Below are 24,224 nucleotides of genomic sequence, written 5' to 3'. Positions count from 1 at the left end.
TTTAATGTGTTTCGAAGATTCATGATCAGAATGTATAACAAATTCCTTGGGCCATAAATAATGTTGCCATGTTTCTAAGGTCCGAACAAGAGCATATAATTCTTTATCATAAGTAGAATAGTTCAGACTAGGCCCACTCAATTTTGCAGAAAAGTATGCAACAGGTTTTCCATCTTGTAATAACACACCTCCTAATCCAATTCCACTAGCATCACATTCAAGCTCAAAAGTCTTATTGAAATTAGGAAGTTGGAGTAAAGGAGCATTTGTCAACTTATCTTTCAAAACCGTGAAGGCTTCTTCCTGTGCGGTACCCCAAACAAAAGGCACATCCTTCTTTGTAAGCTCGTTGAGAGGTGCAGCAATGGTGCTGAAATCTCTCACAAAACGCCTATAGAAACCAGCGAGGCCAAGGAAACTCCTCACTTGTGTGACCGTTTTGGGCTGCGGCCAACTCTCAATAGCTTCAATCTTGGCTTTATCAACTTCAATTCCCTGTGGAGTAACAACATAGCCAAGAAAAGATACTCGGTCGGTGCAAAAGGTGCACTTTCCAAGGTTTCCAAACAAACGTGCATCACGTAGAGCAATAAACACAGCACGTAAATCTTCCAAATGTTCCTCCAAAGATTTGCTATAAATCAATATGTCATCAAAGTAAACTACCACAAATCGTCCAATGAAAGCACGTAAAACTTCGTTCATTAACCTCATGAAAGTACTAGGTGCATTAGTTAACCCAAAAGGCATGACTAACCACTCATATAATCCAAACTTAGTTTTAAATGCTGTTTTCCATTCATCTCCCAATTTCATACGAATTTGATGGTAACCACTACTCAAATCAACTTTGGAGAATATTGTAGAGCCACTCAATTCATCAAGCATATCATCTAGCCTAGGAATAGGATGACGATAACGAATAGTAATATTATTAATGCCTCTACAATCAACGCACATACGCGATGTACCATCCTTTTTCGGCACTAAAATGATAGGAACAACACAAGGACTAAGGGATTCGCGTATATAACCTTTGTCGAGCAGTTCTTGTACTTGACGCATAATCTCCTTCGTCTCCTCTGGATTGGTACGGTATGGTGCCCGGTTGGGTAATGATGCACCGGGAATTAAGTCAATTTGATGCTCAATCCCGCGAATAGGTGGTAATCCCGGTGGCACGTCTTGTGGAAAGACGTCGGCGAACTCCTGCAAAATGTTAGTGACAGCAGGAGGCAAAGAGGAAGGCACGTCCTCGAATGAAAATAATGCCTCTTTGCACACAAAAGCATAGCAAACAGATTTGCTAAAATCTAGATCATCAATATCAGACTTGGTGGCAAGTAAACATGCACTTTTCAATTTAATTTCAGAAGCAACACTAGATTGTTTATTATTATTAGGCTGCATTTGTTGCTCAAATTCTTTTGCCACAATCTGATTTTCACTCTTAGTTTTCTCCTGTTTTGCTTTATTAGCTCTATTAATATCATCTTTCAAAATGGAATCAGGAGTCATAGGAAGCAAAGTAATATTTTTATCCTTATGAACAAGAGTATACTGATTGTTTCTACCATGGTGAATAGAATTTTTATCAAATTGCCATGGTCTACCAAGTAATAAGGAACATGCTTGCATAGGTACCACATCACAATCAACATAATCAGCATATGTAGAGATACTAAAATGCACACGAACAGTACGTGTTACCTTAACCTTGCCGCTGTTGTTGAACCATTGGATGTAGTAAGGATGTGGATGTGGTCTTGTGGTGAGAGATAGCTTCTCCACCATCTCGATGCTAGCCAAGTTGTTGCAACTCCCTCCATCTATGATCACGCGAACAGAACGTTCCTTCACAACTCCCTTTGTATGGAACAAATTATGCCTCTGATTTTGCTCAGTTTGTGTAACCTGCACACTCAAAACACGTTGAGCAACTAAACATTCATACCTGTCAGCATCTTCAGGAGCCATGTATTGCGTCTCATGATCAGAATCATCTCCACCGTGTTCGTCACGTGTAATAAGAGCCAAAGTCTCCTCATCATAGTCACTAGCGGACTCATACCCACCATCCTCAGTAACAATCATCACACGCTTAGATGGGCATTCTCTCGCATAATGACCTCCACCCTTGCAACGTCGACAAATAATATCATGTGTTTGCCCTGTTGATGCCATGGATGAAGAAGAGCTCTTTGCAGGCCCAGAAGGTGTGCTCTTGGCAGATAGTGGTGATTGTGCCTGCTTTATTGTATCACGATTGGAGGTGGCAGCCGACGGAGGCGCCGGTGTAGCAGAACGTGTGGAAGTAGATGATGCACGTGGTGTCCATGAAGAAGGTCGACCTGCAGAAAAGTTAGCCCGCGCCAATGCCTGTCGATCCTGCACTTCACGTTCAGCTTTACAAGCAAGATGGAATAAACGAGTGATATTAGTATACTCCTTATACTCTAGAATCGTCTGAATCTCTCTATTTAATCCACCCATAAAACGTGCAAGCATAGCTTCATTCTCATCAACAATACCACATCTAATCATGCCAGTTTGTAATTCCTGATAATATTCTTCTACAGAATTTTTTCCCTGTCTTAAGCGCTGCAATTTTTGAAGTAATTCACGTTGATAATATGGTGGAACCCAACGAGTACGCATAGCAGTTTTCAAAGCAGCCCAAGTAGCAGGAATGGGATATAATCTACAATGCTCAGACCACCAAACACATGCAAAACTAGTGAATGCACAAACAGCAGCAGGAACACGTCTCTCCTCGGGATATTGTAAACATGTAAGTCGTTGTTCAGTTTCTAACTCCCAAGTAAGATATATATCAGGAACATATCTACCCTCAAATGGTGGAATATTCAATTTTAGTTTAGGGAGATGGTCATGATCTCGTACCTGAGGGTGAGCCCTACCATTGCCATTATTTGCATGTGGACGACCTGGTGGTTGCTGTGCTGTTGGTGGCACATAGTTCTGATTTTGATCAACCTCATCCTCATAATCTCCCACATAAGCATCCTCCTCCACATTAGCAGTAGGAGCCACAGAAGTATCAACAGCAGCACCAGCAGTTTGGCCCGACTGAAGAGGGACACGGCTCACTCGGCGGAGGGCTGTTTCCCGACGTGGAGGTAGTCGGTGTTGTTGCTGTTGTTGCAGAGGTGCGGCAGGAGCAGCCGGTGGTGGTGGTGGAAAACGCGAAAGCAATTCAGCAAACTTGTTATCGAGCTTTGTTTCAAACGTCTTCTCCATGCCATCTGTCTTCTCCATGGCCTCTTCAAATCTGTTTATCACATCTTGCACCTGTCCATTCATCATTTGCTGAAACGTATCATGAAGCTCCTTGTTCGTCAAGTTCTCCCAGTCAGTCTCGTCGGCTTGTGATCCTGGCATGGTTAGCAGCAATAGAAACACACAAGAATATGATCCTACAGACTACTAACAAGTGGTGGTGGTGGCGGGTGTCACAAATCCGTCAAGCAAATCTCAAATTCTTACCAGTTCTTACCCAGCAGCAGGCGGTGATCGGCAACCGTTGTAGTCAAAAACTCTCAAAAGCTTGGATAGAGCGATTGCCAGGGAGAGTCAAACGCACGACGTAGAGGTATGTGGAGCTGGGAAGGCTTATAGTATGGTAGCAAAAAGGGTCAGCAATAATCAATTCAGAGATGCAAAGTTGAATAAACGCTCAACGACGGTACTGTGCTGGTCCTAGGCTAGACCGTGCTAGAGACGCGAGCCTAGAACACTAACAAAATCACGGCGCTGCACGTAAATAAGGGAAAAGCACACTCTGGAACTTTTTTTTCGCTCTTTTTTTGCGCTTCTTTTTTTTGCGCTCCTCTTTTTTTTGCGAAAAATCACTATAATGGCGAGTGTCTCAAAACTCTTCCCTCGTCAAACTGATAGGATGGGCACGAAATTTTTTTTTCACTTTTTTTCGGAAATCAGGGCAGCGACGACGAAAAAGTGCGACAAAAAATCACTATGATGGCACGTGGCTCAAAAGACTCAGAAAAGCCTAAAAATAGGATAGGGAAAAAAATTTTGCCCGTGAATTTTTTTTCCAAGACCTACGCAGGCAAGGAAACACGACTCGGAATTTAGATTGATCTCAAGAACAAACCTAATATGAGAAGAACTCGGATTGGTGGTGGATATATGGTTGTGGTATATGGCAGCGGTGGTGGTATATGGTAGCGGTGGTGGTATATGGATAGAGATTGGTGGTGGTATATGGATACGGATTGGTAGTGGTATATGGATATGGATTCAGAGCAGTGGCGGATAAGCAAAAGTGGTAGATGGGCGATGATGATGGTGCGGCGGCGGCGTGACAACTTATGACCAGAACTCGAAACTCTAAAAGACTAGACTCTAAGACCAGCAACTTGACACGACGATGCAACCGCAAATTCAACAAAGCAAAAACCCTAAAAAGATTATGCAAAGGCTCAGATTGGTTCGGATATTGATAGAGGCAAAGGTGTCCCGATGTTTCGATGAGATGGTGGCTATCGTTTTCTGTGGGAGTCGACCTTGACGATCCGACTACGAACGTGCGAGACGTCGCGCCTTAGCAATCGCTAAACCAACTTCCGAGGGGTTATTGACCACGCCGGAGCACGATCAACCTGACCACGAGGGCCTGTTTCCTGCGAGCAAACGAAGAACAAGCAAGAAGCTGAGATTGCAATCTGGATATTGCGAATACAAGATGAAAGCTTTATTGATCAAGGTGGGGTTCTGTGACGTCTTGGTCTGGTCGTTGGACACAAACGAAGTACGCGAAGTTGCAGCTATGGCGAACTTTTAATCTAAACAAAACCCAAGTCTAAACGACGCCCTAAGGGCTGTATATATGGAGGAAGAGAGGGGAATTTCGTGGCCCTTGAGGGTGGGGTCTGAAACCAACCCTAACTCTTGTTTCCCCACACATACAGACTCTAAAAATAGCCTATACTTAAGTATTTCGAAATTACATGGGCCTGGCCCATTAATAAGGTGACGCAACACCTAGAATAGCCTATGGACGAATATTATGAAGTGGCATCTTGTATATTTCGTCCAAGGCTTCATGCACTCCTTATGGCGGCTTCAAAATCCTGAAATCATCACTTGTAACTCCGTTCTTGATCCCCTTGCGCATGCCATCAACTCCATTCGTGTTCTTGCTCCAATGTTCATCCTTCTCCAAGCTAGGACCTTCATTTGTAAGCAAAACAAATGTATCCAATTTAGGCAGCATCATAATCTCATGAACATTAGAATCATTACCAAGAAACGAATGTACCTGGTAATTTAATTGGCGTGCACGAGCTCTAGTAATTGGTCCAGTATATGTAACAGTAGGGGCTGTGGGTGTAACAATGGTATTGATGTCCTCATCATCCTCCCCTTCTTGAAATGAAGTCGTCCTCGACGGAAGCTCATCTTCCTCACCCAAATAAGGCTTCAAATCTGCAATGTTAAAAGTGGGACTAACCCCAAAATCTGCAGGTAGCTCAAGTTTATATGCATTATCATTTATTTTCTCTAAAACCTTAAAAGGACCATCAGCACGTGGCATTAGCTTTGATTTGCGCAGATTAGGAAATCTATCTTTACGCAAATGTAACCAAACAAGATCTCCAGGTGCAAACACAACATGTTTTCTACCCTTATCTCCAGCAAGTTTATATTTAGCATTCATACGCTCAATGTTTTCCTTAGTTAACTCATGCATTTTTAAAATCAATTCAGAACGTTCTTTAGCATCAAAATTAACCTTCTCCGAAGATGGAAGAGGCAACAAATCAATAGGTGCATGAGGTAGGAAACCATACACAATTTCAAAAGGGCACATCTTAGTAGTAGAATGCACTGAACGATTATAAGCAAATTCAATATGAGGCAAGCATTCTTCCCACATTTTCTTGTTATTCTTCAAAACAGCCCTAAGCATAGTAGACAATGTTCTATTGACTACTTCAGTTTGTCCATCAGTTTGGGGGTGACAAGTAGTACTAAAAAGCAGCTTAGTCCCCAACTTAGCCCATAAACATCTCCAAAAGTGGCTAAGAAATTTAGTATCACGATCTGAAACAATAGTATTTGGCACACCATGTAAGCGAATAATTTCACGAAAGAACAAATCAGCAACATTAACAGCATCATCGCTTTTATGACATGGTATAAAGTGTGCCATTTTCGAGAACCTATCCATGACAACAAATATGCTATCCCTCCCCTTCTTTGTTCGAGGTAAACCTAAAACAAAGTCCATAGATATATCCTCCCAAGGAACACTAGGTACAGGCAAAGGCATATATAAACCATGAGGATTGAGTCGTGACTTAGCTCTTTGACATGTAGTGCAGCGAGCAACAAAACGCTCAACATCCCGTCTCATCTTTGGCCAAAAGAAATGTGTAGCAAATATATCCTCTGTCTTCTTGACGCCAAAGTGTCCCATTAATCCTCCTCCATGCGCCTCCTGCAATAACAAAAGACGAACGGAGCTAGCTGGAATGCATAGCTTGTTAGCACGAAACACAAATCCATCGTTAAGAACGAACTTGTTCCAAGTTCTCCCTTCCTTACAATTCTGCAATACATCTTTAAATTCAGCATCATTAACATATTGATCCTTGATGGTCTCCAAACCAAATATTTTAAAGTCAAGTTGTGAAAGCATAGTATAACGACGAGACAAGGCATCAGCAATAACATTTTCTTTACCCTTCTTGTGTTTAATGACACAAGGGAAAGTCTCAATGAATTCAACCCACTTAGCATGTCTACGGTTAAGTTTTGCTTGACTTTTAATGTGTTTCAAAGATTCATGATCAGAATGTATAACAAATTCCTTGGGCCATAAATAATGTTGCCATGTTTCTAAGGTCCGAACAAGAGCATATAATTCTTTATCATAAGTAGAATAGTTCAGACTAGGCCCACTCAATTTTTCAGAAAAGTATGCAACAGGTTTTCCATCTTGTAATAACACACCTCCTAATCCAATTCCACTAGCATCACATTCAAGCTCAAAAGTCTTATTGAAATTAGGAAGTTGGAGTAAAGGAGCATGTGTTAACTTATCTTTCAATACCGTGAAGGCTTCTTCCTGTGCGGTACCCCAAACAAAAGGTACATCCTTCTTTGTAAGCTCGTTGAGAGGTGCAGCAATGGTGCTGAAATCTCTCACAAAACGCCTATAGAAACCAGCGAGGCCAAGGAAACTCCTCACTTGTGTGACCGTTTTGGGCTGCGGCCAACTCTCAATAGCTTCAATCTTGGCTTTATCAACTTCAATTCCCTGTGGAGTAACAACATAGCCAAGAAAAGATACTCGGTCGGTGCAAAAGGTGCACTTTCCAAGGTTACCAAACAAACGTGCATCACGTAGAGCAATAAAAACAGCACATAAATGTTCCAAATGGTCCTCCAAAGATTTGCTATAAATCAATATGTCATCAAAGTAAACTACCACAAATCGTCCAATGAAGGCACGTAAAACTTCGTTCATTAACCTCATGAAAGTACTAGGTGCATTAGTTAACCCAAAAGGCATGACTAACCACTCATATAATCCAAACTTAGTTTTAAATGTTGTTTTCCATTCATCTCCCAATTTCATACGAATTTGATGGTAACCACTACGCAAATCAACTTTGGAGAATATTGTAGAGCCACTCAATTCATCAAGCATATCATCTAGCCTAGGAATAGGATGACGATAACGAATAGTAATATTATTAATGCCTCTACAATCAACGCACATACGCGACGTACCATCCTTTTTCGGCACTAAAATGATAGGAACAGCACAAGGACTAAGGGATTCGCGTATATAACCTTTGTCGAGCAGTTCTTGTACTTGACGCATAATCTCCTTCGTCTCCTCTGGATTGGTACGGTATGGTGCACGGTTGGGTAATGATGCACCGGGAATTAAGTCAATTTGATGCTCAATCCCGCGAATAGGTGGTAATCCCGGTGGCACGTCTTGTGGAAAGACGTCGGCGAACTCCTGCAAAATGTTAGTGACAGCAGGAGGCAAACAGGAAGGCGCGTCCTCGAATGAAAATAATGCCTCTTTGCACACAAAAGCATAGCAAACAGATTTGCTAAAATCTAGATCATCAATATCAGATTTGGTGGCAAGTAAACATGCACTTTTCAATTTAATTTCAGAAGCAACACTAGATTGTTTATTATTATTAGGCTGCATTTGTTGCTCAAATTCTTTTGCCACAATCTGATTTTCACTCTTAGTTTTCTCCTGTTTTGCTTTATTAGCTCTATTAATATCATCTTTCGAAATGGAATCAGGAGTCATAGGAAGCAAAGTAATATTTTTATCCTTATGAACAAGAGTATACTGATTGTTTCTACCATGGTGAATAGAATTTTTATCAAATTGCCATGGTCTACCAAGTAATAAGGAACATGCTTGCATAGGTACCACATCACAATCAACATAATCAGCATATGTAGAGATACTAAAATGCACACGAACAGTACGTGTTACCTTAACCTTGCCGCTGTTGTTGAACCATTGGATGTAGTAAGGATGTGGATGTGGTCTTGTGGTGAGAGATAGCTTCTCCACCATCTCGATGCTAGCCAAGTTGTTGCAACTCCCTCCATCTAGGATCACGCGAACAGAACGTTCCTTCACAACTCCCTTTGTATGGAACAAATTATGCCTCTGATTTTGCTCAGCTTGTGTAACCTGCACACTCAAAACACGTTGAGCAACTAAACATTCATACCTGTCAGCATCTTCAGGAGCCATGTATTGCGTCTCATGATCAGAATCGTCTCCACCGTGTTCGTCACGTGTAATAAGAGCCAAAGTCTCCTCATCATAGTCACTAGCGGACTCATACCCACCATCCTCAGTAACAATCATCACACGCTTAGATGGGCATTCTCTCGCATAATGACCTCCACCCTTGCAACGTCGACAAATAATATCATGTGTCTGCCCTGTTGATGCCATGGATGAAGAACAGCTCTTTGCAGGCCCAGAAGGTGTGCTCTTGGCAGATAGTGGTGATTGTGCCTGCTTTATTGTATCACGGTTGGAGGTGGCAGCCGACGGAGGCGCCGGTGAAGCAGAACGTGTGGAAGTAGATGATGCACGTGGTGTCCATGAAGAAGGTCGACCTGCAGAAAAGTTAGTCCGCGCCAATGCCTGTCGATCCTGCACTTCACGTTCAGCTTTACAAGCAAGATGGAATAAACGAGTGATATTAGTATACTCCTTATACTCTAGAATCGTCTGAATCTCTCTATTTAATCCACCCATAAAACGTGCAAGCATAGCTTCATTCTCCTCAACAATACCACATCTAATCATGCCAGTTTGTAATTCCTGATAATATTCTTCTACAGAATTTTTTCCCTGTCTTAAGCGCTGCAATTTTTGAAGTAATTCACGTTGATAATATGGTGGAACCCAACGAGTACGCATAGCAGTTTTCAAAGCAGCCCAAGTAGCAGGAATGGGATATAATCTACAATGCTCAGACCACCAAACACATGCAAAACTAGTGAATGGACAAACAGCAGCAGGAACACGTCTCTCCTCGGGATATTGTAAACATGTAAATCGTTGTTCAGTTTCTAACTCCCAAGTAAGATATATATCAGGAACATATCTACCCTCAAATGGTGGAATATTCAATTTTAGTTTAGGGAGATGGTCATGATCTCGTACCTGAGGGTGAGCCCTACCATTGCCATTATTTACATGTGGACGACCTGATGGTTGCTGTGCTGGTGGTGGCACGTAGTTCTGATTTTGATCAACCTCATCCTCGTAATCGCCAGCAAAATCATCCTCCTCCGCATCAGCAGCAGGAGCCACAGAAGTAGCAACAGCAGCACCAACAGCTTGGCCAGGTGCAAGAGGGAGACGGCTCGCTCGGCGGAGGGCTGTTTCACGATGTGTAGGTAGTCGTCGTTGTTGTTGTTGTAGAGGTGCGTTAGGTGCAGCCGGTGGTGGTGGTGGAAGACGCGCGAGCAATTCATTAAACCTGTCATCGAGCTTTGTTTCGAACGTCTTCTCCATGTCATCTATCTTCTCCATGGCCTCTTCAAATCTGTTTAGCACATCCTGCACCTGTCCATTCATCATTTGCTGAAATTTATCATGCAACTCCTGATTCGTCATGTTCTCCCAGTCAGTCTCGTCGGCTTGTGATCCTGCCATGGTTAGCAACAATAGAAAACACACAAGAATATGATCCTACAGAATACTAACAAGAGGTGGTGGTGGCGGGTGTCACAAATCCGTCAAGCAAATCTCAAATTCTTACCAGTTCTTACCCAGCAGCAGGCGGTGATCGGCAACCGTTGTAGTCAAAACTCTCAAAAGCTTGGATAGAGCGATTGCCAGGGAAAGTCAAACGCACGACGTAGAGGTATGTGGAGCTGGGAAGGCTTATAGTATGGTAGCAAAAAGGGTCAGCAATAATCAATTCAGAGATGCAAAGTTGAATAAACGCTCAACGACGGTACTGTGCTGGTCCTAGGCTAGACCGTGCTAGAGACGCGAGCCTAGAACACTAACAAAATCACGGCGCTGCACGTAAATAAGGGAAAAGCACACTCTCGAACTTCTTTTTTTTTCGCGTTTTTTTTTGCGCTCCTCTTTTTTTTTGCGAAAAATCACTATAATGGCGAGTGTCTCAAAACTCTTCCCTCGTCAAACTGATAGGATGGGCACGAAAATTTTTTTTTTCACTTTTTTTTTGCGGAAATCAGGGCAGCGACGACGAAAAAGTGCGACAAAAAATCACTATGATGGCACGTGGCTCAAAAGACTCAGAAAAGCCGAAAAATAGGATAGGGAAAAAATATTTTTGCCCGTGAAAATTTTGGCCTAAAAACTGCCCGGGGGTCTCCAGACTTTTTTTTTCCGAGACCTACGCAGGCAAGGAAACACGAATCGGAATTGAGATTGATCTCAAGAACAAACCTAATATGAGAAGAACTCGGATTGGTGGTGGATATATGGTTGTGGTATATGGCAGCGGTGGTGGTATATGGTAGCGGTGGTGGTATGTGGTATATGGATAAGGATTCAGAGCAGTGGCGGATAAGCAAAAGTGGTAGATGGGCGATGATGATGGTGCGGCGGCGGCGTGACAACTTATGACCAGAACTCGAAACTCTAAAAGACTAGACTCTAAGACCAGCAACTTGACACGACGATGCAACCGCAAATTCAACAAAGCAAAAACCCTAAAAAGATTATGCAAAGGCTCAGATTGGTTCGGATATGATGAACTAACCCTAATTTTTTTTGTGGCTTTTTCGTGGACTGTAGGTATGAAGAACAGACTCGATCTAATCTACGAAAAACTGTAAAATCTCACCGAGCAACCTGGAAATCTGATACCACTTGATAGAGGCAAAGGTGTCCCGATGTTTCGATGAGATGGTGGCTATCGTTTTCTGTGGGAGTCGACCTTGACGATCCGACTACGAACGTGCGAGACGTCACGCCTTAGCAATCGCTAAACCAACTTCCGAGGGGTTATTGACCACGCCGGAGCACGATCAACCTGACCACGAGGGCCTGTTTCCTGCGAGCAAACGAAGAACAAGCAAGAAGCTGAGATTGCAATCTGGATATTGCGAATATAAGATGAAAGCTTTATTGATCAAGGTGGGGTTCTGTGACGTCTTGGTCTGGTCGTTGGACACAAACGAAGTACGCGAAGTTGCAGCTATGGCGAACTTTTAATCTAAACAAAACCCAAGTCTAAACGACGCCCTAAGGGCTGTATATATGGAGGAAGAGAGGGGAATTTCGTGGCCCTTGAGGGTGGGGTCCGAAACCAACCCTAACTCTTGTTTCCCCACACATACGGACTCTAAAAATAGCCTATACTTAAGTATTTCGAAATTACATGGGCCTGGCCCATTAATAAGGTGACGCAGCACCTAGAATAGCCTATGGACGAATATTATGAAGTGGCATCTTGTATATTTCGTCCAAGGCTTCATGCACTCCTTATGGCGGCTTCAAAGTCCTGAAATCATCACTTGTAACTCCGTTCTTGATCCCCTTGCGCATGCCATCAACTCCATTCGTGTTCTTGCTCCAATGTTCATCCTTCTCCAAGCTAGGACCTTCATTTGTAAGCAAAACAAATGTATCCAATTTAGGCAGCATCATAATCTCATGAACATTAGAATCATTACCAAGAAACGAAAGTACCTGGTAATTTAATTGGCGTGCGCGAGCTCTAGTAATTGGTCCAGTATATGTAACAGTAGGGGCTGTGGGTGTAACAATGGTATTGATGTCCTCATCAGATATGATGAACTAACCCTAATTTTTTTTGTGTGGCTTTTTTTTCGTGGACTGTAGGTATGAAGAACATACTCGATCTGATCTACGAAAAACTGTAAAAATCTCACCGAGCAACCTGGAAATCTGATACCACTTGATAGAGGCTAAGGTGTCCCAATGTTTCGATGAGATGGTGGCTATCGTTTTCTGTGGGAGTCGACCTTGACGATCCGACTACGAACGTGCGAGACGTCGCGCCTTAGCAATCGCTAAACCAACTTCCGAGGGTTATTGACCACGCCGGAGCACGATCAACCTGACCACGAGGGTCTGTTTCCTGCGAGCAAACGAAGAACAAGCAAGAAACTGAGATTGCAATCGGGATATTGTGAATATAAGATGAAAGCTTTATTGATCAAGGTGGGGTTCTGTGACGTCTTGGTCTGGTCGTTGGACACAAACGAAGTACGCGAAGTTGCAGCTATGGCGAACTTTTAATCTAAACAAAACCCAAAGTCTAAACGACGCCCTAAGGGCTGTATATATGGAGGAAGAGGGGGGAATTTCGTGGCCCTTGAGGGTGGGGTCCGAAACCAACCCTAACTCTTGTTTCCCCACACATACGGACTCTAAAAATAGCCTATACTTAAGTATTTCGAAATTACATGGGCCTGGCCCATTAATAAGGTGACGCAGCACCTAGAATAGCCTATGGACGAATATTATGAAGTGGCATCTTGTATATTTCGTCCAAGGCTTCATGCACTCCTTATGGCGGCTTCAAAGTCCTGAAATCATCACTTGTAACTCCGTTCTTGATCCCCTTGCGCATGCCATCAACTCCATGCGTGTTCTTGCTCCAATGTTCATCCTTCTCCAAGCTAGGCCCTTCATTTGTAAGCAAAACAAATGTATCCAATTTAGGCAGCATCATAATCTCATGAACATTAGAATCATTACCAAGAAACGAAAGTACCTGGTAATTTAATTGGCGTGCGCGAGCTCTAGTAATTGGTCCAGTATATGTAACAGTAGGGGCTGTGGGTGTAACAATGGTATTGATGTCCTCATCAATGTGGGTGTTGGAGAGATGTAGGTGCAAATGTCTCCATGGTCAATCATGTCGTTGTCGTAGCCGTGGATGAAGGCCGAAGATGGCACATCATCACTCTCCTCCAAGACCAAAGATAAGGTCTCGTGTGCGGTCTCGTAGCTTGACTCGGAGTATGAGTCCAATATGGGCGCCGTCTTCATGTTGTTGAAGAGGTTCATGCTCGTCGCCGTGGTCGAAGGGGATGGCCCTAGCTCGACCTTCTTGTCGCCGTCTTGTTGTAGGAGGTCCATATGATGGGGCACCTCATAGCTCGTCTCCATGACCGAAGGGAAATTCCCATGCTCGGCCATCTTCCTTGAGGGGCTTCCGAAGCTGGAAGTGTCGCCCTCGCTCGTAGGTGGTCGCTTGGACTTGATGAAGTCAATGTAGGCGTACTTGTGGGAAGTAGGCGAAGATGTCGTACGTCCAAAGGTGAAGATGCCTTGATAGCACTTGGCGAAGATGCCGAAGTGGTTGTTGTAGCCGTAGCTCCGTCTTGGTGGTGCTCGTCTCGCGGTCTTCTCTTATGCTCATGAAGCTTGGACTTGGCATGAAGTAGGGCCTGTTCGGACTTGTACGTTTGCGCGTGTTGAGCATATTCATGTTGATGATGTCGTTGTCGTGCTTGAGATCTTAGTATATGTCGTTCGTCGTCGTTGTGCACATGATGCTTGGAGGTGTCTTGTCCTTCATGACTATGTTGGTGATGGTCGCCATGGAGATGTGGACGACTTGCGCTTGTATCTAGTTTGCGCTCCGAAGATGATCGACTTTCTCGCCGCCGCCTTGAGGATGATGAAGGCGAAGAAGACTTGTAGTCGGCCACCAAGTCTCGTAGTTGATCCTTTAGCTCGCCCAACTTGGTGTCGATGTAGTCCCTTTTCCTTGCTTCGGAGTGGTGTATGTCGATGGCGAGGTTGTCGAGGCACTCTCGCAAGGTAGATTGTGTGCCTTGCATTTGTCGTTGTAGATCGAAGATGGTTGCTTTGGTGATGTAGTTGTTCACGCCGTCGTTGTTGTAGAAGACCGGAGATGAAATGCCTTGCCTATCCATCATGATGCGGAGCATCCCAAGATCATCCCCATGGACGCACCCACACCTCCAACGGCACCACTTGGACCAATGACACGAGCCCGAGCCAAGGCTATCGAAGATAAGGTGAACTCACTCCTCTCCGAACTTCCACTTTCTATGCATGAGACATGGCTACTACCTAAGTCCGAGATGTTGTGCATGATTAGGTACCAAGAGGGTCCCCCCGAAGATGCGCATGAAGACGGACAAGTCCCCAAGTCCACGGATGAGGGGAACCAACGGAAGGAGCCAAGAACATCTCCCAGGACCCGGACATCCGGCCCTTGGAACGCCTTCCTCTACAGCTGCTCAACCACCAAGTACCTACAGGCCTCGGACATCCGGCACTTCCTGAGGTCCCGGATATCCGGCCCCCTGCCCGGAAATCCGGACCCCACCGAACCCGAGAGCAATATGGCCAGCTTAACCAGCCCGGACATCCGGCCATCCGCGAACGCCCGGACATCCGGCCCGACGCCCGGACATCCGGCCTCACTGTCTGCGAACAGTAAAGGGCCGAGGCCCTTGTACCCCTTCTACCCCACCTAGACTATATATACTCTATCCCGTACAACTTTCTAGGGTTAGCAAATGTTTAGCTCATATTTGTGAGAGAGCTTTTCTCATCCACTTGGTTACCTTCTCCTCGGAGATTCGAGCCTCCACCGGAGAAGATCCCCCAAGCGGATTCAAGACCCCTCTTTAGGGAAGAAAGTCAAGACCTCCTCACGGAGAAGAACCGGTTACCCTTTTCTATCGTCCTTAGTTGTCCGTGGATTCGTGAATCGTTCTATGTATCCGAGGATCTAGCAGCTGTGTGACATGTTCTTGTTAGTTTGAGTGTTCCTCTTGTGTTTCCCCTTGTGATTTCCCTCGTTTTCCCCCGTTTCCCTCTTCGTGTTCCTCGTGTTCTTTGCGGGATCCGCTCCTTTCGTGAAAGATCGGGCGATTTGGGTTCTACCCTACATCACATCACAAGACTCGCGCAAATATGAGTGGAAGAAAGGAAAGAACTAGACCAATGTACCTTATCCAATGTTGAGGATGGATCAATGATCACTCAATAATGTATCGAGGAAATAACACAATTGGTACCGGATCTTGTCAATTCTCACACCTACACAAATAAGGCTTATGGTGGAGCTTGGTGAGGATAGTGGCACAAAAATTTGATGCAAAATGTTAGCAAGAGTCAATAATGTTGGAAAAGATTCACAAATTTGTAAGTGAAACAAGTAGACCAATAGCAATATGTGGCACACGGATAGATAAATGGGGTCGTGCAACCAAGGAATGAGCACAAAATGTGGAATCCACGGAAAACGCTCGTGTTGCACAACTCAAGAGAGACGTTAGCATGATTGCTCAATAGGCAGATACGACACTTGTGCACAACCTATAAGATGCAAAATGTATGAGCTTTCTATCCCAAGTATGCTATGTGTATGATGTTCCCGTTGTTCTTCTCAAGATGATCCAAGATGATTGGATATGACAATCTTATGTGCAATGTGGTATGATGCTATGGCACTTGCTTACAAGCTCTTTGCTCTCTTTTCTTTCTTTTTGCTTAAAAGCTTATTCTCTTTTTTTGTATATGGCTACTTTGCGAAATGCACAAACCAAGATAGCGATTGTGTATATGCGGGAACAAACTTGAGGCACAAGGGATGATATGATACCGATATGATATGGTATGTATGCAATGGGAGGTGTAGATCACTAATGTGCACAAGTAACGTTGCCGGCAATACTCAAATGGCTAGTCTCGATAGGCAAGTGACGCAAAAACGACTAGTGATTATCAATGCAATTGCATGGGGAATGTACAATGGTGTCGTCGAGGTTACCGTCCTTGAAGATGGTGAGTGGCGGTGTTCTTGATGTAGATACCAAGATGATGGAGACTCGTCCCTAAGTAGCTGAAACACCTTAGAAAATAGAAAAACCGCGAACTCAAAATCTCATGGACAAAAGTCAAATGGTGGTAGCGGAGATGGCAATGCGGAAGTGGTGGTGGTGGTTGAAGAACAAGCAACCGTCCCTAAGTAGCCGAAACACCTTAGGAGACTCAAGTCACCAGTCAAACAACCACAAATGCTAAATGGAGCAAAATGGGTTAGGTTGCGGAAGGCTATGTTGGGTTTTGCGGATGATATGGTGGAAGGCCTAGGCAAAGATGCCAAAATGTCAAAATTTTGATGGATTCAAATGGTGATGGAACCTATCTAGTAGATGGGGGATGTCAATAGCTACTCATCGAGCTAAAGAACGTGAAATTCAGACTCCGGATGTGGAAGTTATGGGCAAAACGGTGAAGTACTCGCGACTGTCCTTGGGGGGGGGTCGTGCGCACGGGGGTAGGAGCCCGTGGGCACGAGGTCCCGTGCGCATGGTATAGGTCCGTGGGCACGGAGTGTCTAAAGAGTTTTCGGGGGCCCGTGCGCACGGGGTCTGGGGTCCGTGGGCACGGGGTGGGCGGAAATTTCGCGATTTCGTGGCGGAAAATGGAGATTTCTTGGGCAAAATTGGGGAGATTTTGGGGATGGATGGTGGGGAAAAGATGGGGGAGGGCTAGATCCACTTGAAACCAAGCAAATCCATGTATCAAATCCAACAAAACATCATCAAAACCAACAAATCACAAAAAAAAATTGGGGCTATTTTTGGTGGGGATTTTCAAAATTGGGGAAGAACACAACAAAACTAGGCTAGAAAACAAAGAGGGGGGCTCCAATTTCGTGAGAAACCATGGCTCATGATACCAAAATGGTGTAGGGTAGAACCCTAAGTGGAGATCTTTCACGAATCGGAGGGGGAATCCCCAAGAACAAGATGAACACAAGAGGGAAAACACTCAATTGACTAGATCCAATCACACATATGCTAGATCCAATCGCACAAAGAGAGATACAATGATTCCAAGACAACAAAGGAAAGATACAAAGTACTAGTTCATCCCAAACCTATGAGGAATGAGGTCTTGGTGATCCTATGATGGGGATCTATCCACTAGGGATCTTCTCCATAGGAGGTCTTGATTTATCCACTCGGGATCTTCTCCATAGGAGGTCTTCATCTCCAATGGAGAGGTCTCTCTCTCTCTCTCAAGAGGAGAGTGGTACAAGGAGCAAAGCTCTCATATGTCTATCATATCCTTTGCTAACCCTAACAAATGACCTAGGGACGAAATATATAGGTGGCTGGAGGTGAGGGATGAGTGGATGAAGAGGAGGCCCAAACAGCAATCACAGCTGATGAGGACATCAATACCATTGTTACACCCACAGCCCCTGCTGCTATACATACCGGACCAATTACTAGAGCTCGCGCACGCCAATTGAATTATCAGGTACTTTTGTTTCTTGGTAACGATTCTAATGTTCATGAGAATATGATGCTGCCTAAATTGGATACATTTGTCTTGCTTACAAATGAAGGGCCTAGCTTGGACAAGAAAGATGAACCTTGGAACAAGTTCAAGCGTGGAGATGATGGCATGCGCAAGGGGATCCCAAACGGAGTTACAAGTGATGATTTCAGGACTTTGAAGCCACCATAAGGAGTGCATGAAGCCTTGGACGAAATATACAAGATGCCACTTCATAAATTTCGTCCAGAGGCTATTTTAGGTGCTACGTCACCTTATTATTGGGCCAGGCCATGTATTTTCGAAATACTTAAGTATAGGCTGTTTTTAGAGTCCGTATGTGTGGGGGAAACAAGAGTTAGGGTTGGTTTCGGACCCCTCTTCCAAGGGCCACGAAATTCCCCCCTCTTCCTCCATATATACAACCCTTAGGGCGTCGTTTAGAATTTGGGTTTTGTTTAGATTAAATGTTCGCCATAGCTGCAACTTCGCGTACTTCGTTTGTGTCCAACGACCAGACCAAGACGTCACAAAACCCCACCTTGATCAATAAAGCTTTCATCTTATATTCGCAATATCCAGATTGCAATCTCAGTTTCTTGCTTGTTGTTCGTTTGCTCGCAGGAAACAGGCCCTCGTGGTCAGGTTGATCGTGCTCCGGCGTGGTCAATAACCCCTCGGAGTTGGTTTAGCGATCACTAAGGCGCGACGTCCTCGCACGTTCGTAGTCAGATTGTCAAAGTCGACTTCCTCTAAAACGATAGCCACCATCTCATCGAAAGATGGGACACCTTTGCCTCTATCAAGTGGTATCATATTTTCAGGTTGCTCAGTGAGATTTTCCAATTTTCATAGTTTAGATCGAGTCTGTTCTTCATACCTACAGTCCATGAAAAAAGCCAACAAAAAATTAGGGTTAGTTCATCATATCCGAACCAATCTGAGCCTTTGCATAGTCTTTTTAGAGTTTTGCTTTGTTGAATTTGCGGTTGCATCGTCATGTCGAGTTGCTGGTCTTAGCGTCTAGTCCCTTAGAGTTTCGAGTTCTATTCACAGGTTGTCACGCCGCCGCCGCATCATCGTCATCATCATTGCCATATACCACCACCCCACCATATACATTGCCGCTGCCATATACAACCACCAATCCGAGTCCACATATACCATCGCCATATACAATCACCAATCTGAGTCCACATATACCATCGCCATATACAACCACCAGTCCGAGTTCCACCAGATTCATCGTCGCCACCAGTCCGAGTTCCACCAGATTCATCTCCGCTACCAGTCCTAGTCCAAGTCCAGTATTTGTTCCTTTGTTTTCGAGTTCCAGATCACATGATACTTCGAGTCGTGATAGAGTAGGACTCCTGAGATTCTGTGCTACCCGCAGAAGAAAAATAGTTCCAAACTAAAAAAAACTAAGTCTAGAAAATTCTGGCTAGGCAGTTTTTAGACCATTTATAGACTTTTTCGAAAAAAGTTTGTTGCGGAGAAAAATAAAGGAAAAAATAGTGCAAAAAAGTGAAAAAAAAGAAAAAAAATTCAGAGAGGGCTCCTCCCTTGTTTACGTGCCGCGCCGTGATTTTGTTCGTGTTCTAGGCTCGCGTCTCTAGTACGATCTAGCCTAGGACCAGCACAGTATCGTTGTTGAGCGTTTATTCAACTTTGCATCTCTGAATTGATTATTGCTGACCATTTTTGCTACCATATTATAAGCCTTCCCAGCTCCACATACATCTACGTCGTGCGTTTGACTCTCCCTGGTAATCGCTCTATCCAAGCTTTGAGAGTTTTGACTGCAACGGTTGCCGATCACCGCCTGCTGCTGGGTAAGAACTGGTAAGAATTTGAGATTTTCTTGACGGATTTGTGACATCCACCACCACCTCTTGTTAGTAGTCTGTAGGATCATATTCTTGTGTGTTTCTATTGCTGCTAACCATGGCAGGATCACAAGGCGATGAGACCGACTGGGAGAACATGACGAATAAGGAGTTGCATGATAAATTTCAGCAAATGATGAGTGGACAGGTGCAAGATGTGCTAAGCAGATTTGAAGAGGCCATGGAGAAGATAGAAGGCATGGAGAAGACGTTTGAAATAAAGCTTGATAACAAGTTTAATGAATTGCTCGCGCGTCTTCCACCACCACCACCGGCTGCACCTAACGCACCTCTACAACAACAACAACAACAACAACGTCGCTTTCCAAATCAAGTGGGACGAGCACAACGCGTTCCCATTGACCCTGGCAAAATTCTGGTGCCGCTGTTGATGCTTCGGCCGCTCCTGCTGCTACTGCAGAGGTGGAGGACCATTACGAGGATGAGGTTGACCAAAATCAGAATTACGTGCAACCACCACCACCACCTGGTCGTCCTGATGCATATCATCGTAACGGTAGGGCTCCACCACCACCTGAGGTACATGACCATCTTCCTAAACTAAAATTGAATATTTCACCATTTGAGGGTAGATATGTTCCTGATATATATCTTACTTGGGAGTTAGAAACTGAACAACGATTTACATGTCTACAATATCCTGAGGAGAGACGTGTTCCTACTGCTGTTTGTGCTTTCACTAGCTTTGCATGTGTTTGGTGGTCTGAACATTGTAGATTATATCCTATTCCAACTACTTGGGCTGCTTTGGAAACTGCTATGCGTACTCGTTGGGTTCCAACATATTATCAACGTGAATTACTTCAAAAATTGCAGCGTTTAAGACAAGGAAAAAATTCTGTAGAAGAATATTATCAGGAATTACAAACTGGCATGATTAGATGTGGTATTATTGAGGAGAATGAAGCTATGCTTGCACGTTTTATGGGTGGATTGAATAGAGAGATTCAGACCATTCTCGAGTATAAGGAGTATACTAATATCACTCGTTTATTCCATCTTGCTTGTAAAGCTGAACGTGAAGTGCAGGATCGACAGGCATTGGCGCGAACTAACTTTTCTGCAGGTCGATCTTCATCATGGACACCACGTGCATCCTATACTTCCACTCCACCAGCACCTCCATCAGGTGCCACCTCTAGCCGTGATAGAAGAAAGCAGGCACAACAACCACTATCTGCCAAGACACACCTGCCGGACCTGTGAAGAGCTGTTCTTCGTCCATGGCATCAACATGGCACACAAGTGATATTATTTATCATCCTTGTAAGGGAAGAGGAAATTTTACGAGAGAATGTGATGAGGACATCAATACCATTGTTACACCCACAGCCCCTACTGTTACATATACTGGACCAATTACTAGAGCTCGCGCACGCCAATTAAATTACCAGGTACTTTCGTTTCTTGGTAATGATTCTAATGTTCATGAGATTATGATGCTGCCTAAATTGGATACATTTGTTTTGCTTTCAAATGAAGGGCCTAGCTTGGAGAAGGATGAACATTGGAGCAAGAACACGCATGAAGTTGATGGCATGCGCAAGGGGATCAAGAATGGAGTTACAATTGATGATTTCAGGACTTTGAAGCCGCCATAAGGAGTGCATGAAGCCATGGACGAAATATACAAGATGCCACTTCATAATATTCGTCCATAGGCTATTCTAGGTGCTGCGTCACCTTATTAATGGGCCAGGCCCATGTAATTTCGAAATACTTAAGTATAGGCTATTTTTAGAGTCCGTATGTGTGGGGAAACAAGAGTTAGCATTGGTTTCGGACCCCACCCTCAAGGGCCACGAAATTCCCCTCTCTTCCTCCATATATACAGCCCTTAGGGCGTGATAGAGGCAAAGGTGTCCCGATGTTTCGATGAGATGGTGGCTATCGTTTTCTGTGGGAGTCGACCTTGACGATCCGACTACGAACGTGCGAGACGTCGTGCCTTAGCAATCGCTAAACCAACTTCCGAGGGGTTATTGACCACGCCGGAGCACGATCAACCTGACCACGAGGGCCTGTTTCCTGCGAGCAAACGAAGAACAAGCAAGAAACTGAGATTGCAATCTGGATATTGCGAATATAAGATGAAAGCTTTATTGATCAAGGTGGGGTTCTGTGACGTCTTGGTCAACGTGGCTCAAAAGATCTCCAGGTGCAAACACAACATGTTTTCTACCCTTATCTCCAGCAAGTTTATATTTAGCATTCATACGCTCAATGTTTGTGTCCAACGACCAGACCAAGACGTCACAGAACCCCACCTTGATCAATAAAGCTTTCATCTTATATTCGCAATATCCAGATTGCAATCTCAGTTTCTTGCTTGTTCTTCGTTTGCTCGCAGGAAACAGGCCCTCGTGGTCAGGTTGATCGTGCTCCGGCGTGGTCAATAACCCCTCGGAAGTTGGTTTAGCGATTGCTAAGGCGCGATGTCTCGCACGTTCGTAGTCGGATCGTCAAGGTCGACTCCCACAGAAAACGATAGCCACCATCTCATCGAAACATCGGGACACCTTTGCCTCTATCATACCACCACCAATCTGTATCCATATACCACCACCAATCTGTAACCATATATCCACCACCAATCCGAGTTCTTCTCATATTAGGTTTGTTCCTGAGATCAATCTAAATTCTGATTCGTGTTTCCTTGCCTGCGTAGGTCTCGGAAAAAAGAAGAGTCTGGAGACCCCCGGGCAGTTTTTAGGCCAAAATTTTCACGGGCAAAAATATTTTTTCCCTATCCTATTTTTAGGTTTTTCTGAGTCTTTTGAGCCACGTGCCATCATAGTGATTTTTTGTCGCACTTTTTCGTCGTCGCTGCCCTGATTTTCGAAAAAAAAAGTGAAAAAAAAATTTCGTGCCCATCCTATCAGTTTGACGAGGGAAGAGTTTTGAGACACTCGCCATTATAGTAACTTTTCGCAAAAAAAAAGAGGAGCGCAAAAAAAAAGCGAAAAAAAAAAGTTCCAGAGTGTGCTTTTCCCTTATTTACGTGCAGCGCCGTGATTTTGTTAGTGTTCTAGGCTCGCGTCTCTAGCACGGTCTAGCCTAGGACCAGCACAGTACCGTCGTTGAGCGTTTATTCAACTTTGCATCTCTGAATTGATTATTGCTGACCCTTTTTGCTACCATACTATAAGCCTTCCCAGCTCCACATACCTCTACGTCGTGCGTTTGACTCTCCCTGGCAATCGCTCTATCCAAGCTTTTGAGAGTTTTGACTACAACGGTTGCCAATCACCGCCTGCTGCTGGGTAAGAACTGGTAAGAATTTGAGATTTGCTTGACGGATTTGTGACACCCGCCACCAACACCTCTTGTTAGTATTCTGTAGGATCATATTCTTGTGTGTTTTCTATTGTTGCTAACCATGGCAGGATCACAAGCCGACGAGACTGACTGGGAGAACATGACGAATCAGGAGTTGCATGATAAATTTCAGCAAATGATGAATGGACAGGTGCAAGATGTGCTAAACAGATTTGAAGAGGCCATGGAGAAGATAGATGACATGGAGAAGACGTTCGAAACAAAGCTCGATAACAGGTTTAATGAATTGCTCGCGCGTCTTCCACCACCACCACCGGCTGCACCTAACGCACCTCTACAACAACAACAACGACGACTACCTACACATCGTGAAACAGCCCTCCGCCGAGCGAGCCGTCTCCCTCTTGCACCTGGCCAAACTGTTGGTGCTGCTGTTGCTACTTCTGTGGCTCCTGCTGCTGATGCGGAGGAGGATGATTTTGCTGGCGATTACGAGGATGAGGTTGATCAAAATCAGAACTACGTGCCACCACCAGCACAGCAACCATCAGGTCGTCCACATGCAAATACTGGCAATGGTAGGGCTCACCCTCAGGTACGAGATCATGACCATCTCCCTAAACTAAAATTGAATATTCCACCATTTGAGGGTAGATATGTTCCTGACATATATCTTACTTGGGAGTTAGAAACTGAACAACGATTTACATGTTTACAATATCCCGAGGAGAGACGTGTTCCTGCTGCTGTTTGTGCATTCACTAGTTTTGCATGTGTTTGGTGGTCTGAGCATTGTAGATTATATCCCATTCCTGCTACTTGGGCTGCTTTGAAAACTGCTATGCGTACTCGTTGGGTTCCACCATATTATCAACGTGAATTACTTCAAAAATTGCAGCGCTTAAGACAGGGAAAAAATTCTGTAGACGAATATTATCAGGAATTACAAACTGGCATGATTAGATGTGGTATTGTTGAGGAGAATGAAGCTATGCTTGCACGTTTTATGGGTGGATTAAATAGAGAGATTCAGACGATTCTAGAGTATAAGGAGTATACTAATATCACTCGTTTATTCCATCTTGCTTGTAAAGCTGAACGTGAAGTGCAGGATCGACAGGCATTGGCGCGGACTAACTTTTCTGCAGGTCGACCTTCTTCATGGACACCACGTGCATCATCTACTTCCACACGTT

This window comes from Triticum urartu, chromosome 5A (genome assembly GCF_056163025.1).
Source record: "Triticum urartu cultivar PI428250 chromosome 5A, HENAU_Tu73, whole genome shotgun sequence".
In the NCBI taxonomy this organism is placed as follows: Eukaryota; Viridiplantae; Streptophyta; class Magnoliopsida; order Poales; family Poaceae; genus Triticum; species Triticum urartu.
This window is presented reverse-complemented; position numbering follows the sequence as displayed.